This window comes from Oryctolagus cuniculus, chromosome 20 (assembly GCF_051225735.1).
Source record: "Oryctolagus cuniculus isolate XC-2025 breed Fujian yellow rabbit chromosome 20, ASM5122573v1, whole genome shotgun sequence".
NCBI classification, from domain to species: Eukaryota; Metazoa; Chordata; class Mammalia; order Lagomorpha; family Leporidae; genus Oryctolagus; species Oryctolagus cuniculus.
In genome coordinates, this window is record NC_142886.1 from 22,566,644 (window position 1) to 22,582,696 (window position 16,053).

The following is a 16,053-nucleotide window of genomic DNA, read 5'->3' on the forward strand; positions in this document are numbered from 1 at the left end:
TACTTGCTGGGAGGGAGGATCGTCTCACAATACGGCCAGCTCTGGCCACGGGGACTGAAGGGGAAGCCAGCTGAGGGGCTTCTGACATTAATTGCCATTACTGAAAAAGGTAGAGGCGTGAAAGAAGAAACTCCACCTTTCTCTGCTTTTTGACATTATCATCCGTAGGCCGCAGACTTGGAGTCTGATGAGGTGACGAGCCTGGAAGTGTCTGCTTTCCTCCTCATTGTTAAGCAAGATAAAGACACATCCTTACTGTTTAAAAGCCTTTTAGTCATGTATTCTGCAATGTGCAGCCTGCAGCATCTTAACCAATAATTAAAATGGATGATCTAATTTATCTGCTAGAATTTCACAGTTAGAACTCAAGATTACCAGAACCCCAGTGTGTCTTTTAGGAAGCTCTCTGCTGCAAGGATTTCAGGATCCTGACTGCAACCGGCTCCTTAGAGGACAGTCTGACCCACGAAATAGGATGCACAGAGCGAGGGCAGGTTGGGTGGCCCAGCGGCCCCGGCTTTGCTTCTCTGCAACTCTCCTGCTAGGCTGGCCCCCAGAGGGTATGTTTAGTCCTCCTGCAGGTTAACTGGTTAACTGCTAACGTCTAAGCATCAGCTCCCCAAAAGATCACGCCTAGGGAAAGAAGAGGCATTGCCCGCTCCTGGGTCATTCCCCGTCCTCTCCTGAGTCAGTCCCTGGCAATGGAAATGAGGTTGCGATGACTGCCGAGGGGTACATTTGGGATAGACTGGATGCAGGAGAACCTTTTCAGCGACGGACTCCAAGTTTCCTATTTTCCCTTTTTTCGGAGATCCTCCCTGGGCACCGATGAACTTGCTTTCAACTCAGAATCTCTGAGCACTGATTGACTCAATTTTCTTCTTCTTTCTAGCTTTGCTTTACGTTTTAACTCACTTGGCTCTGTTCACTGATGAGTATTTCTTTTATTTTTTCAGTTGGTTTCTTATCATAGAATCAGACCTTTTTTGCTTCTGGGTAGTACTTCACTTCCTCCCAATATAAAAGGAGTGCTTTAAAAAAAAAAAAATAACACAGGGGCAGCATTTAGCGAATCCCACATTGGAGTAGCTGGGTTTGATTTCCAGCTCCCGTTCCTGACTTCAGCTTCCCGCGAGTGCTGCCTTGGGAGGAAGGAGGTGATGTGAATGCCGCCTTGGGAGGATCGAGGTGACGGCGTAAATGATCATCTTCCTGCCATCCACACGGAAGACCTGCTTTGCATCTTGGCTCCTGGTTTCCATCTGGTCCAGCCCCTGCTGTTGCAGTAATCTGGGGACTCAACCAGAGGATAGGGCTCTTTCCATCTGCCACACAAATTTGAGAAATTAATGAGGTCCCACATATCTCTATATGAAAAAAACAAAAACCTGTTGTTTTCATGGCTAAGAATGTTTTGCTTCTTTTTGTTCTTTAACCTGAGCACATTTTTAAGCTCACAAAGAAAACAGGCACCACTCCTTTAAGAGCAGCGTCTTAGTCCATTTTCTGCTGCTGAGAAAGAATACCACAGGCCGGGTGATTTACAAATAACAGAAGGTTGTTTGTTCAGGCTTCCGGGAGCTGAGAGGTCCAGGACCATGGGGGCGGCATCTGGTGAGGGCCTTTCTGCTGGGCAGCAGCAGGGGGATGGGCAAGCAAGAACGTGCAAGACTGGGAGGGACATAGGGGCTGGGCTTGCCCTGCTGTTCCCGAGATAACCTGCTGCCTCTCAGGGTGCACGTTAACAGGAAGCTGCAGTTGGGAGCAGAGCCGGGACTCAAACCCAAGAGCTCCCATGTGGGATGCGGACGTGCCACGTGGTGTCTTACACATTGTGCCAAATGCCCTTCCCCCTGCTGCCTTTAACCAGAGGGATGCCCGTGAGTTTGAATCAGCAGAAGCCTTTTTGGCCATTGTTGACCCGGCATCCTGCTCCTCCCTTGCCCCAACGTGGGAGGAGCCAGTGTCTACTGCACCCAAAACAGCCCTTGCTACTGGAGGACATTCATCCTCCAGGCACCCTGAGCTTCAGGGCAGGATTAAGTCAACCAGCTCAGTGCCCAGTCATTGGTCCAAGGGGAGACACTGAATCATGTCTTCCTCTCCCCAGATGGGTGTGTTGAAGCCTCAACCTCCAGAACTTCAGAATGGGTCTGTATTTGAAGATAGAAAGTGTAAACAGGCGTAAGTTAAAATCAGCTTGTTAAGGAGGGCCCTACTACCATCTGCCTGGTGTCCCTCAAAGAGGAGAATATGTGGACATACAGAGAGATGCTGGGGCACGCACAGAATAGAGGCACAGAGAAGACAGCTATTTTCATGCCAAGGAGAGAGGCCTTCTGAGAAACCATGTCCGCCACAGTGATTTGGATATATTTTGAGTGTGTCTCCCAAAGGTTCATGTACTGGAAGCTTGTCCCCAGTGTGGGGAGTCAGGAGGTGGTGGGGCCCAGTGGGAGGTCATTAGATCATTGGGATTCTGCTCTTGGAAGGGATTAAGGTAGTTCTCATGGGACCATGGTTAGTTTCCATGAGAGTGGACTGTTATGAAATGACCACACCTGGGCCCTGAATCGCTCTGGCTTCCTGTCTGGCCATGGGGTCTCTCTCTTGCCCATGCTTCTGCCATGATGCCATCCGCTATGTTGTGATGCAGCCAAGGGGAGCCTCACCAGAGCCAAGCAGACACTGATGCCACGGGTTTGGAGCTTCAGAACAGTGAGCTCAATGAACCTCTTCCCTTTATAAAGCAACCAGCCCCAGGAATTTTGCTATAGCAACAGCAAACAGACCAATGCACCTGCTGAAACCTTGATTTTTAGACTTCTCTCTTTTTATTTTTTAATACGTAGTAGAATACTTTATTTAACAATTGCAGATCATCCCCTGGCCGAGTAAACGGGACATCCAGGACCCAGTTGCAAGATTAGCACAGCCTTCTGGCCTCTCACTCTGACTCTAGCAGGATCGCCCTTGTGCAGGGACCTTTCACATTGTATGGTCCCTGCCAGCTTAATGGGTTGTACCACGTGTCCATGGTGGCAGCGCACGGTGGCTGGGTGGAGATGATGTCAGACTTCTCACCACCAGAATTGCAAGAAAGAAGGGTCTGTTATTTAAGCTAGCTGGGCTGTTCCTGTCACCTTGTCACTGGTAAACTGTAGCATCTGAATACAGCACGGGATTGAAGTGGTCTAACTGGTGGGCACGCAGGGTTCTTTAGCTCAGGTGCTATGGCAAGTACATTTGCTCTCTTGGTGTGGTGTGTGACTGTGAAGTTAGGTGCTGCTCCTGCTATGGGATGCAAAGGAAAGAGACTGAGAGCAGAACAACAAAATAGCTGGAAAGGAGTGGAGTCAAACCAGGCCCGAGGCCCAGCCTGGCACCAGCTCTTCCAGTTGCATGGGCCAAGAAATCTCTTTCTTGCTGATGGAGTTTCCATTAGCAGTAACCTGAAGGTCCCCTGATGGAAAAGCCTAGGCTTTTTGTTTATGGGCACAGGAAGAAACTACCCTCAAGAAATCTTAGTCAATAGGCCTGTGTGTTTTATAAGTTTAGCTTCCTAAGGCAAGGAAGTTTTATTGCCCAAGAAACGGAGGGAAATGAAGCCTTTGTGTTTTGAGGGTTGGAAAGAAAATTAACCCAATTTCAAGCATGGGTTTGCCACGTGGTCCTAGCAAAATGGCTTGGGAATTGTCCCAAGGCTGAGCCCACACTGCTTGGTGATGGAACTGCTGAGGGGTGGGGTCTCTGGCCAAGTGAAAGCAGGAGAGGACTGAGCAGGGCCGCTTTGGTGCAGTGGTTAAGGCAATGCTTGGGATGCCCGCATCATACATCAGAGTGCCTGGGTTTGATTCCAGCCTCTTGCCATGGCCGAACCCTGGTCATTGCAGGCATTTGTGGAGTGGACCAGTGGATAGGAGATTTCTCTTCATTTCTTTCCCTTTCTGCCTCTCAAATAAAATGGAAAAAAAAAAAGGCTTGAGCAGTTAGGGCAACCAAGGCTGGGGTGAGGATGCTATAGTGACCAACCCATGGAGGTAGCTGCAGCCCAGTCTGGAGGCTTGTCTGTGTCTGGGGCAGCCATGCAGGTCCAAGGGAGGTGGTTAAATGCAAATTCTCAGAGCATACGTTAAAGTCGCTGAGTCAGAACCCCCAGGAGCATGACCTTGGCACAAGCATTTCAGGAAGCTTCATGGCTGATTCTAAGGTGAGTGCCACATGAGAATCCATGCCTTGGAACACAGCGAGTGTTGAGCTAAAGACTTTTAATCCCCAGCCATACAGAGGCTGGCTGAAAACAGGTAGCAAGAAAACCCAGGGTCAGGATGCCATCAGATCCAGAAACAGGATGCCTGGGCCACTGCCTTGGATCTTCACTCATGGGTCAGGGTGGAAATCAACATAGTTAATCACCAGTGCTTCTCCTTCTTTTTAAAAACATTCATACATTTATTTGAAAGGGAGAGAGAGAGAGAGAGAGAGAGAGAGAGAGAGAGAGAGAGAGAGAGAGAGAGAGAGAGAGAGAGAGAAATCTTCAATCTGCTGGTTCACTCCCCAGAGGGCTTTAACAGCCAGGAGCCAGGAACTTCTTTCAGTTCTTTCACATGGGTGGCAGGGGCCCAAGCACCTGGGCCATCTTCCACACCTTCCCAGGCACATTAGTAGGGAGCTGGATCAGCAGTGGAGCAGTCAGGACATGAAGTGGTGTCCATACGGGATGCTGGCATTGCACATGGTGGCTTAACTTGCTATGCCGTGACGCTAACCCCTAATGCTTCTTTATATTAAGACCACCTGTGGTGCTGCTGACACCCTCAGATGTTTCTCCTAACTCGTTGGATTGCCCCATCGGTTGTGGGGTGATGGTGTATGGTGCCAGTACCTTCGTGTTGGGGTCATTTGGTCCATGTGACACACCTCATCACAGAGGGTGCCTGGTGGCTGACATGCCCCTCTCCTGTCACTGTTTGTGAAGTTGGGCAGGGAAAAGACTTTTCCCACCAATGGGTACAGACGAGTCCCTGATTACTGAGTAATTAGACTTCTCCAGCGTCAAGCTGAAGAGTTAGGGGAGATAGGAAACACCTGACTTCTCTCTTTGGCTTTCCCCTCCCCGCCTCCCGAATCTGGTTTGAATAGGGTTTGGCTTCCAACCTCACACAGTATTTCAAGACTAAGGCCCAGTCATAAGCTGAAGGTATTGAGAGTGTGGAAACTTAATCCAACTTTGATGTTTAGGAGGTGGGCTTCGTGGGAGGCCCCCACCTCACGGGAAGGGGGCATGTTCTTGGAAGGTAGGGCTCAGGAGAGGGTTGGTTATAAAGCCTGAATCGGGGCCCAGCTGCTTGTTCCTGGCTTCCTGGCTTTGCTGTGGGATCCTCACCCTGCACCGTGAGACCCATCTGCTCTTGGACCATGAACCTCCAGAACTGTAAGTCAAAATAAACCTTCTTCCTTCATAAGTAGCTTGGCTTAGGTATTAAGTTGTAGTAAGAAAAAGCTGACCGGGCAGGCGCCGCGGCTCACTAGGCTAATCCTCCGCCTAGCGGCGCTGGCACACCGGGTTCTAGTCCCGGTCGGGGCGCCGGATTCTGTCCCGGTTGCCCCTCTTCCAGGCCAGCTCTCTGCTGTGGCCAGGGAGTGCAGTGGAGGATGGCCCAGGTGCTTGGGCCCTGCACCCCATGGGAGACCAGGAAAAGCACCTGGCTCCTGGCTCCTGCCATCGGATCAGCGCGGTGCGCTGGCCGCAGCGCGCTAGCCGCGGCGGCCATTGGAGGGTGAACCAACGGCAAAGGAAGACCTTTCTCTCTGTCCCTCTCTCTCACTGTCCACTCTGCCTGTCAAAAAAAAAAAAAAAAAAAAAGAAAAAAAGAAAAAAGAAAAAGCTGACCGGTAGAGCCTGGGAGACTTCAGTGTTGGGAGAAATCCTAGCCCGGGCTGCAGACCCCTCTGTGGCTCACCTGCTCGCTGTATGATTCCTTTAGTCCTGAGTTGTTATCCTGGAAAAGCACTGCAGACGTAACCACAGCAAAAGCTTTGAAAAATGTCATTAGGAAGAACACAGGTTGGAACTGGAATTAAATCCTGTTGCAGACGTCACCATTCTCTTATGCAAACCTGGGTTGTTTCGTGGTTCTTCTTGGACTTATTTCCTGATTTTAAAGAGTTATCAAATGTTATTCTCCAGGACTTCCAACTTCAGTGTTGGTATTGTCAACTTAAGTCTCTCTCCTGGAAGGCCAACGGGGATAAACTCTTTAATATTGTATTTTTTCTTTTTTACTGTTTGTTTCAATGTTTTAAGTTCTCATTTATAAAATGCTTCTCTTTTCTATCACAGGGAAATTAACCACTTAGTCATCTGTTTCCACTTGCCTCGTTAAATCAGTTGCTGAACCTTGATTGGCTGAAAGGATTAGCCAATAGAGTCCCTTCTTGTAATTTAGCCTGGTTTTGGGGACTTCTCTGAAGGGAATTTTTAGTTTATTGGGGTTTTACAGCTGAAATTCTTTGCATTAATTGAGAGGAAAGATGCAAACAGACATAGTTTACTCAAATTATTTCGTGTTCCCTTTTGAGTTGATACAGTAGTTGGAAAAAAATAAGCTCTCCTACTTAAAAATACTCCCTCAGTCTAAATATTTACATGTGTATATTTTACTAAATTTCAGTCTTTTTCCATTACGTGGAATAGTTTTCATTCCTGGTGTGCAATCCTGTTAAATTATCATCCTCAAACTTAACCATTCTAATCATTTCCTTGGGGGTTGATTTTTAATCTTCATGTGAGTCTATTTTTTTAAGGAATAATATGATTTTACTTCATTCTAAGACTTTAAAAATATAATCTGAGAATATTCAAAAATTTTAGAAAAAAAGTAAAAAGATAAGTTTATTTTGGTGCAAAAAAAAAACATAAAAATGATGTATAGTTTTTTTTCCCATAATATACCTTTTCCAAAAACTTTTTGAAGACCCCTTCTATGGTAAAAGAGGTTGAGTTACTGTGATAAAGGTTTGTTTTAAACACACCTTATGGTATAAAACACGGTTTCTAGGCAGGTGCATTTTAGGTATGAAACCCTCCCCTCGGGGCTCTAATTGTGATGCTTCCCGCAGCTGTTTCACTTCCAAGTCAGCGCCTTGCTAATGTACCTGGGAAAGCAGAAGCTGGCCCAAGTCCTCAGGTCCCTGACGCCTATATAAGAGACCCAGATGGAGCTCCAGGTTCCTGGTTTCAGCCTGGCTCAGCCCCAGCTGAAGGGGCCATTTGGGTGTGTGTGTGAACCAGTGACTAGAAGAGCTCTTTCTCTCCCTCTCTCTGTAACTTTGCTTACCAAATAAGTAAAACAATAATAAATCTTTAAAATTCTCCCCTCTGTAGTTATGGAAAGGCATGTTCTGAAAAATACCATATATGAAGGGTGCTGGTGCTAGAGTAGATAGAAAAAAGACAGGGCCACTTCCTTTGTGGTCACGTACCTGCGGGTGCTGCTTGGGAACTGCAGGTTCTGTTATCCATAGCTCCCAGCTTTCCCATGGCTCTTGTACAGGCTCTGCCTCTGCAGGAAGAACAAAGGTTCACCTTCTCGTGGCTTGTCCATGCTTCTGGATTACATGCAGGTGCAGTCCAGCACGGGTTCCTTTACCCTTAGTCTCTACAGCAGGTGTCCTCAAAATTTGGGTGTAGCAGAGTGATCTGAATGACCCACAGAGCTTGGTATAATGCTGATTTTTTTTTTTTTTTTTTTTTTTTAGCTCCCATCGCTGAAGTCTCTGACTCAGCAGATCTCTTACAGAGATGGGACAGTTGCCTTTTTAGCTTGAATAGCAACACGAGAAATTCACAGATGTATACATTTGTGTATTAAGTTTAATGGGTAGATAAGCAGGCAGTTAATACCTGAAATAACCTAATCAGCAATACCTAGCCAGGAGTGGTGCTATCTAAACCTCACATGTGTGTTGGGGATGGGACGAGTTTGCTAACTCAGCTGCTGCCTCCGCTGTTATCTTCAACATGGGAGGATTTGTTAAGTAGCATAGCAAAAAAATTTTCATTGGTGAAATGAGCAGGGCTCAAGATGGGTGGGTAAGGCATAGCACGCAGGTAGCCCAGCCCCAAACCATTTTATTCTCTGTAGACCCTATCGTCGCTCCAGGAAATTCTCCAAGGTCCATGGCTCTAAGTCCCATCTATTTTATACTTCTTGTCCTAATTTCTTCCAAAGTGCCCAATGAACATACAGCTTCTGTACTGATGGACCCAACAGGGCCCCAGACAAAATGCTTTTGTCTGGCACACCTGCTCTTTTTTTTTTCCACCTTGGTCAATGGCACTCTTCATTTACCAAGTTTTTAAGGTTGGAATCAACCATCACTCCCCTCTTTGTCTCACAATCCTCATCTAACCCAACAAGTTTGAACTGCAAAATTCTATCCTGAATTCAACCATTTCTCTTTGACTTTTTTAAAGATGAATTTGTTTATTTGAAAGGCAGAGTTGCAGAGAGAAAGATCTTCCATCTAATGGTTCACTCCCCAGATGGCTGCAAGGGCCTCAGCTGAGCTGATCCAAAACCAGGAGTTTGTTCTGGGTCTCCCACGTGGTGCAGGGACCCCAGAACTTGGGCCATTTTCTACTGCCTGCTGGATTGGAAGTGGAGCAGCCGGTACTTGAACCAGCACCCATATGGGATGCCAGCACTGCAGGCAGTGGCTTTACCTGTTACATCACAGCGCTGGCCCCTTCTCTATAATTTTTAAAAAAGATTTATCTGTTTGACAGGTAGCATGAGGGAGGAAGGGAGGGAGGGTGAGAGAGCACCAGATACCATCCACCTGCTGGTTCACTCCCTGCATCCCTGCAACAGCCGGGTGTGGACCAGGCCAAAGAAAGAAACTCCATGATCTCCTATACAAGAGGCAAGAGCCCAAGCCCTTGGGCCATCTTCTACCTTCCCAGGCACATGAGTAGGAAGCTGGATTGGAAGTGGAATAGCTGATGAACTGACCTGCACTCTGATACGGGATACAAGCATCCCAAGTGGCAGCTTTACTCAGTGCTCCACAATGTGGGCCCCACGGAGAGGGACCTTGCCCCAGACTGAGGTCCTAGTGCTCGGGCGTCTGTCCAGAGGCAGGTGCCTTAAGCACTGTGTCAACGGTGCTGGCTCACTTGAATTCCTGTTGCTGTAATCCCAAACACTGACATCTCTGGCCATCTTGGATTCCTGCAGTGGCCTCAGTCCTTGCTATCTACTTCCCTGTGGGCTCTCCTAAATGCAGAAATTACACTTGAAGCAATAAATAGGATTGTGTAGGTCTCTGGGTTACAGCAGTCTCCCTGACCCCAACAGATCTCCATAGCATTAAAATGGCCTCTAAAGTCTCCATCACGACCTAGGAGACCTTGAATGATCCCTAATGTGAGCATCTTGTGTGACCGTGGGATAGCCAACACTGAGAGGTGGACACAGATGCAGTACTGTTAACTAAGGACTTCTTTTGAGGTATCACCAGCTAGGCCGGCGCCGCGGCTCACTAGGCTAATCCTCTGCCTAGCGGCGCCGGCACACTGGGTTCTAGTCCCGGTTGGGGCGCCAGATTCTGTCCTGGTTGCCCCTCTTCCAGGCCAGCTCTCTGCTGTGGCCAGGGAGTGCAGTGGAGGATGGCCCAGGTGCTTGGGCCCTGCACCCCATGGGAGACCAGGAAAAGCACCTGGCTCCTGCCATCGGATCAGCGCGGTGCGCCCGCCGCGGCGGCCATTGTAGGGTGAACCAACGGCAAAGGAAGACCTTTCTCTCTGTCTCTCTCTCTCACTGTCCACTCTGCCTGTCAAAAAAAATAAATAAATAAAAAGAGGTATCACCAGCTTTCCTACTAGTGTCCTTTTTCTGTCTAGATCCCATCCAGCATTGCAGGATACAATCAGTCACCATGTTTCCTTACTGCGGTCTCTGTCAGTGTCTCAGTCTGATCATGGCGACCTCGGTGGCTTTAGACAGTACAGGCAAGGTGTTTTTTATGGACTATCCCATGCTCTGTTTGCCGCTGAGGTCAATGAGATAAGATGACAAAATGGAACCGAAACTCTCTAGTCCTGAAAAGGGAAAACAAAGCCCATTGACTTTCTCACTGGTGCTTACCTGCTGTGGGTTTCTGATCATACAATCAGACTGGGGAGTAGGGAGACTGGGAGACAAAGGACTGGTAACTAAGAAGCCTGTTCAGAGCCCCTCTCCAGAAACGCCCACCCAGCGTCATTGGCAGTACTTCTACACCATGACCGTAGACACGGAACTGCCTTGATTAGCTTACGCAGATCCACTTCTCTGAGTCACGGCTGTGCGTGGGAGAAAGTAAAGTAGGGTCAGGAACAGGAACCGGGTAGGGAACGCGCTGTTATGGAGCCTCTGTATTCTATAAATAGGCAAAGGTCAAATGAGGCATGGCCTCCTGGGGGTGCAGCATATCAGAAGTGTGACACTTTGCAAAACATGGGTAAGAAAATGGTAGTAGATGACTGAAATTACTTAGCGGAAAAGGGGAATGAACCGTTGGCACACGCAACATGGTGGATGAATCTCAAACATGCCAAGTAAGAGAAGCTTGACAGACGGCGTGCTGTGTGATTCTAAACGACCTTCTGGAAAAAGGCAAAGCCAACAGGGACAGAAAGCAGAGGGGTGTTCAGGAAGGACGGCAGGTGATCCGAGGCCACCATTCTACAGCTGAAAACATCAGACTTCTCCTGGGTTGCGGGCGACGGTGTGGCACGGGGTGGAATGACCAGCTGGGAAAACTTCATTTTCCCCACAGGTTGTAGTTCTGTTTTGAGGAACAGGGTCATCTGGCCAGGCTTTGGTTTGGGCAAATGAAACAAGTTTCTATTTTTTTATTAAAATTTTCATGGTCTATATATAAGGTACTTTTTGAGGTACAAATCTAAATGATTACATTTTCTGTCTAAGGCCAGAAAACAGAGGCTTGTTGGGAGCTGGGAGTAGAGGGAGTGATTCCATTCAAAGGGGAATGAGGGAAATTTTTTTTAATCTTTTGGCCGATACCTTCCTATTTCCATTTCTCCCTCTGGTAACCACCATTCTACTCTGTTGCTGTGAGTTTGAATTATTTTAGATTCCACATTTAAGAGATCATGCAGTATTGTCCTATCATGTTTGTCTTATTTCACTTAGCAGAATGTCCTCCGTTTCATTCACATTGACTTAAGTGACAGTACTTTCTTTTTAAAGGCTGAGTAATATTCCAGTGTGTGTTTGTCTCGATTTCTGGATTCATTCCTTGATGGATACTTCAGTTTCTGTGTCTTGGATATTGTGAGAAATGCTGTAGTGAATGTGAGAATGCAGATAGGTCTTCAATACACTGATTTGATTTCCTTTGGGATTACTGGGCCCTAGCATGTTTGCATTTTTAATTCTTGGAGGTGCCTCCATACTGTCTTCCCTAGTTGGCTGTACTAATTCATACTCCCACCAACAGTATACAAGAGTTCTCTCTGCTCTACCTTCTGGCCAGCACACTGGTTATATTTTACCTTTTTTCACAGAACCCAATATAGAAGTTGTGATGTAACACCCCATTGCAGTTTTTTGTTTTTTAATGATTTATTTATATGAAAGGTTGAGCTAGTGTTAGAGTGAGCTGCCATCCACTTGGTCACTCCTCAGATGCCTGCAACACTTGGGCTGGACCAGGTTGAAGCCAGGAGCCCAACAGTCCATCTGGTCCTCCCACATGGGTGGCAGTGTGCCATCACCTGAGGCCTCCCAGATGCTTCAGCAGGAAGCGGGATAGGGAGTGAGGTAGCTGGGACTGCAACTGCATCTACACTCGGATGCTGGAGTCCCATGACCGACTTAACCTGCATCACTATGCCTGCCCTCCTCATTGTGGTTTTGATTTGCATATACCTGATGAGGGATCCTAAGTACTTCTGCAAACACATGTTGTCCATCTGTTTGCTGTCATTTAAGAATTATCTGTACTTTTTTCCCATTTAAAAACTGGGTTGTTTTCTTGCTACTGAAGTGAGTTCTGTATCTTAGAAATTATCTGATGGACGGCTTAAATATTTTCTCTTATTTGGGCAGTTGTCTCTTTACCTTGTTCATGGTTTCCCTTGCAGTGCGGAAGCTTTTTGGCTTGACACAGTCCCACTTATTTATAGTTAATTTTATTGCCTGAGCTTTTGGGGTGATAACTTAAAAATCTTTGCCTGGACAAATGTCAAGGAGAATTTTCCCCATCTTTTTTTGGTGGGAGTTTCATGGTATTAGGTCTTAGATTTGTCTCTAATCCATTTGAAGTTGCTTTTTATGTTTAATATAAGATAAGGGTTCTGTCTGATTCTTTCACATGTGGATATCCAACTTTAACAACACTGATTTAAGAGACTATCTTTTCCCAATTGGGGTTTTTGGTACCCTTGTAAAAAATTGACTGTATGTATATTAAGTTGATTTCTGGGCCTTTTATGCCAGTTCTGTGGCTGTTTTCATGCCAGTACCATATTGTGTTGATTATTGAAGCTTATAAAAACCACATATAAAAATGAGTTGTTTCTTTACAACAACGATGATCTATCAGAAAGAAAAAACCTGGAAAAAAAATCCTATTTATTAAAGTGCCAAAAATGCATAGAAATTAACTTAACCAAAGGGATCAAAGATTGGCACACTGAAAACTACAGGACATTGATGAAAGTGAGGAAGGCATAAATAAAGGAATTGGAGGAATTAATATTGTTACAGTGTTCATATTACCCAAAGTGACCTACAGATGCAGCACAATCACTATGACTACTTGAACAGAAATAGAAAAATAAAATTCACAGGGAACCACAGAAGATCCTGGAGTGCCAAAGCAGTTTTGAGAAGGGAAAACAAAGTTGGAAGCATTACACTTCTTGATTGCAAATTAGATTTCAAATTTCATTTTTATGTTCCTTATAATATCAATGAGGAATTGGCAAACACAGAACTCAACAGAGGGCAGAGAGCTCCCTGGGAGCTGAGCTCTGGTTCTTAAATACCCACATCAGGTCTTAAATTAATTAAAATGTGGTTTTCCCTAAGATGAATGCTTTGGCATGTTAAACAGGGGGTATCATGCATTCAATTTTAGTACCTTTATATTTTTGGCTCCTTGAGGTCTAAGAGGACTGATTTTGGATTCAGGTTGTAACAGACACATAGAGATTCAATAAAGGATCCTTCCTGGATTTATTTCTCTACCTATTTCCCATGGTCCTGATTTGGCCAGGGAGTGCAGTGGAGGATGGCCCAAGTCCTTGGGCCCTGCACCCCATGGGAGACCAGGAGAAGTGCCTGGCTCCTGCCATCGGATCAGCGCGGTGCACCAGCCGTAGCGCACCGGCCGCGGCGGCCATTGGAGGGTGAACCAATGGCAAAGGAAGACCTTTCTCTCTGTCTCTCTCTCTCACTGTCCACTCTGCCTGTCAAAAAAAAAAAAATACAAAGCACTTAAATTCTTGGAAAAATGGAATTAAAGAAGAAGTTTGTTTGCCTTCAAAAACTGTTGACATCCCTGTGCAGTGTTTGAGAGGGATTTTCCACGAGGTTTCTGAAGACCTCCATCTAACCAGAACATGTATTTTCTTTGATTTTTGCCTTGTGTCAAATCCTCACCTAGAACCTTGGCTTTTATGAAGGCTGAAGTGCAGAGGAAACAGTTCTTAGCTCTTGAAGACTTCACTGGATGGTGAGGAAAAGAGTTTGAGGAAAGGCAGCAGCAACCACTGGATGTCACAAATGCACAGTTCTGGGGAGTAGGCCTCAAGGGACCTGAACTCATGACCTTATCCAACCCCACTGTCACACATGCACCACAAGCATCAACACTAACATTCTTTCTACCTTTGCCTGCCAATGCCGTTATTGAGAATAACTGCCAACTGCTTCCATTCTTCTATTCAATTTTCCACCTGGCTTGAGAGCTGTAGCACAATCAGTTCTATTACATGCTTTCCTGCAGCCCCTCGCTTGGCAATGAAGTAATCAAAAGATCCAAGCTTGTACCTATGAATGCACTTCATTTCATATCCAAGCTGCGTTTCAGGAAAGAGCCTGGTGTGCAGCACCCGCTTCATAGATAATCGACGAGGGAATCGATGAAACGTTGGTCTAGATCACATTCTCACAAATGGAAAGATAAAGATTGACTCAAACTTTCAGTACAGCTGTCAGTCAGCTGATTGTTTTATTTCTTTTTTTTTTTAAAAACTTTTATTTAATGAATATAAATTTCCAAAGTACGGCTTATGGATTACAATGGCTTCCCCCCCATAACTTCCCTCCCACCCGCAACCCTCCCCTTTCCCTCTCCCTCCCCCCTTCCATTCACATCAAGATTCATTTTCGATTCTCTTTATATACAGAAGATCAGTTTAGCATACATTAAGTAAAGATTTCAACAGTTTGCACCCACATAGAAACACAAAGTGAAAAATAGTGTTTGAGTACTAGTTATAGCATTAAATCACAATGTACAGCACATTAAGGACAGAGATCCTACATGAGGAGTAAGTGCACAGTGACTCCTGTTGTTTTCTTAACAATTTGACACTCTTGTTTATGGCATCAGTAATCTCCCTAGGCTCTTGTCATGAGTTGCCAAGGCTATGGAAGCCTTTTGAGTTCACCGACTCTGATCATATTTAGACAAGCTCGTAGTCAAAGTGGAAGTTCTCTCCTCCCTTCAGAGAAAGGTACCTCGACCTGTTCTTTTCACTGGGATCTCACTCGTGGAGATCTTTCATTTAGTTGTTTGTGTGTTTTTTTTTTTTTTTTTTTTTTTTTTTTTTTTTTTTTTTTTTTTTTCCAGAGTGTCTTGGCTTTCCATGCCTGAAATACTCTCATGGGCTTTTCAGCCAGATCCGCATGCCTTAAGGGCTGATTCTGAGGCCAGAGTGCTGTTCAGGACATCTTCCATTCTATGGGTCTGCTGTGTATCTCGCATCCCATATTGGATCATTCTCTCCCTTTTTTATTCTATCAGCTAGTATTTGCAGACACTAGTCTTGTTTATGTGCTCCCTTTGACTCTTAGTCCTATCATTATGATCAATTGTGAATAGAAATTGATCACTTGGACTAGTGAGATGGCATTGGTACATGCCACCTTGATGGGATTGAATTGGAATCCCCTGGTATGTTTCTAACTCTACCATTTGAGGTAAGTCAGCTTGAGCAAGACATAACCAATCCTAACCATTATGTAATAGGACTGATGTAATAGGGTAATTTCGAGGATGAAGTATAATAATAGGATAGTTTTCATGGTGCTGGTCCACAGAACACTTACCCAATATGTCTGCCTTCTTATTAGGAGCTCACCTTGGTAACAGAGAGCGTTGGAGTCCATCAGTTTGGGGTAGGGACAATGTTAGTGTGTGCAGAGAGGGTTCATAAGATGCATTGTGGTGGGCTGACACTCATACAGATTTCTGGCATATCCCTTTCAGACAGCTGTCAGGTTTCAAGGGCGAGGGGACTCCCATGTAGTATCTAGAATGTGCCAGCACATTCTGGTGTGGTGGATCTGAGTAGGGAAGAGGCATTCTGCTGCAGTGGCAATGAGGGCACTGGCAGCACCATGGAGGTGGAATGCTGCAACAGAAAGCAGCACTAGGTTCTTTGGGTGGTGACAATGTGCTGGGCTCCAGACAGTGTGATCAAGACCCAGCATTCAAGAGTGACGTGGAAATAAGACCTAAACTAGAAGTTGAAAAGCACCCCCAAGAATCCTTCCTCATTTATCTTCCACCATAGCTAACTTGAGGCAGAAGGAGGGGTTTGGGTGGTGGGACCTGGGCCACAGAAAGACTATGTTGTTCCTGTTTCTTTTAATGTGGCTGTGCCTGCCCTAGGCTGGTGGTCTGCGTAACTCCTGTTGCTCCTAAATCTAGGAGTTACAAGCTGACAGTGGACCATGGAAGGTCAGACTGTTGCTATAGACCTGGACTCTCTGAAGTGAATGGCATGAAGTGTGATTGCCATATCCCTGC

General features: G+C 46.0%; 1 protein-coding gene and 1 long non-coding RNA gene across 8 annotated transcripts in view; one reads left to right on the plus strand and one right to left on the minus strand.

Moving 5' to 3' along the window:
* LOC103351694 (uncharacterized) overlaps positions 1-16,053 on the minus strand; it is a 59,258-nt gene that overhangs the window by 38,252 nt on the left and 4,953 nt on the right. For all 3 annotated transcript variants that reach the window (XR_016226571.1, XR_519423.5, XR_016226572.1), the window contains exon 2: positions 7,486-7,565. This is a non-coding gene — a long non-coding RNA (uncharacterized LOC103351694). The remainder of the gene's footprint in view (positions 1-7,485; positions 7,566-16,053) is intronic.
* Positions 3,287-16,053, plus strand: part of RGS6 (regulator of G protein signaling 6) — a 622,010-nt gene continuing 609,243 nt past the window's right edge. For all 5 annotated transcript variants that reach the window (XM_089322278.1, XM_089322274.1, XM_089322279.1 and 2 more), the window contains exon 1: positions 3,287-5,434. The gene's annotated coding sequence lies outside the window, so the exon portion shown is untranslated. The remainder of the gene's footprint in view (positions 5,435-16,053) is intronic.